This window comes from Monopterus albus, unplaced genomic scaffold (assembly GCF_001952655.1).
Source record: "Monopterus albus unplaced genomic scaffold, M_albus_1.0 scaffold118.1, whole genome shotgun sequence".
Taxonomy (NCBI): domain Eukaryota; kingdom Metazoa; phylum Chordata; class Actinopteri; order Synbranchiformes; family Synbranchidae; genus Monopterus; species Monopterus albus.
In genome coordinates, this window is record NW_018127998.1 from 827386 (window position 1) to 828510 (window position 1125).

General features: G+C 38.3%; 1 protein-coding gene across 1 annotated transcript in view; it reads right to left on the reverse strand.

Annotated features, from left to right (window-relative positions):
- Nucleotides 1-1125, reverse strand: part of nt5dc2 (5'-nucleotidase domain containing 2) — a 12725-nt gene that overhangs the window by 8268 nt on the left and 3332 nt on the right. The gene's annotated exons all lie outside the window — the stretch shown is intronic.

Consider the following 1125-nt stretch of genomic DNA (forward strand, 5'->3'; position numbering starts at 1 on the left):
AAGCTTGGAGGAAAGTTGCACAACGTGTGTTCCTAAGATGTCAACGGACTGTACGCTGAGCTAAGGCAATCCAAGAACATTTTGTACAGCCCACATAAAATAAAGTATATTTAATGTAATGTGTTGCTGAATGAAAGCACAGCATTCATTATTTATTCTTCTCATCTGTTTAATTTGTTCAGCGCATTATTATTCTGGCAGCCTAAGTGAGACAGTCATGCAGGAACAGATTAAGCAAACAGTTTAGAGCCTGCCTGCCTGAGCCAGTCTCCAGTAGCCTGGCTAGAATGTGAGCACAGGACTGCCTGCCTATAGGAGAATGCAGGTCATGGCCTAATGCCATGTGACGGGTCAAAAAGGCCTGCAGCAGACATGCATGCGCCTACTTTCCCTCCACCCCCTCTACTGCTGAAATGCCTGTTGTTTTTTCTTCTTTCATGCTGAGTCACATTTCAGAAGATTAGATCTGTGGAGCTGTAAAGCCCCCCCGAGAAGGCACGGCATCTCTAAATAAAACCCATCAAGACCACGAGGCGTCATGCTTATTTGCATTAAGTCAGTTACTGAGGCAAAATGCTCTATGTGAATGTTTTCAAAACGCACACTGAATGCACGTGATAAAATTATTATGCAATATAACAAGCAAGCAAACAAACATTTATTTATATAGTGGCTTTCTAAACCAGGGCACACAAACATTTATTTATATAGTGGCTTTCTAAACCAGGGTTACAGAGTGCTTCATAGTAGGACAAGAAGAGAAAAATAAAAACACACAGCAATAAAAAAAAATAAAAAAAAGACAATAACATGTACCACATGTACCAGCTGTATCTACAGAGCGCCTGGAGCCAGCATAGAAAAATTTAATGACTGGATGGAGGAGAATTACACGACAATAAGTCATAAATTAATGTTTATATGTGGTGACTTTAATATAGATTTATTGAATCCTAACAAGCACACAGCAACTGAGGAGTTTATTAACACATTATATAGATGCAGTTTATACCCAAAAATTACAAAACCAAGTAGAGTAACAACCCAGCATGCAACACTAATAGATAATATATTTACTAATGATATTGACAGCAAAATGTCTAGTGGATTACTTATAAATGATAT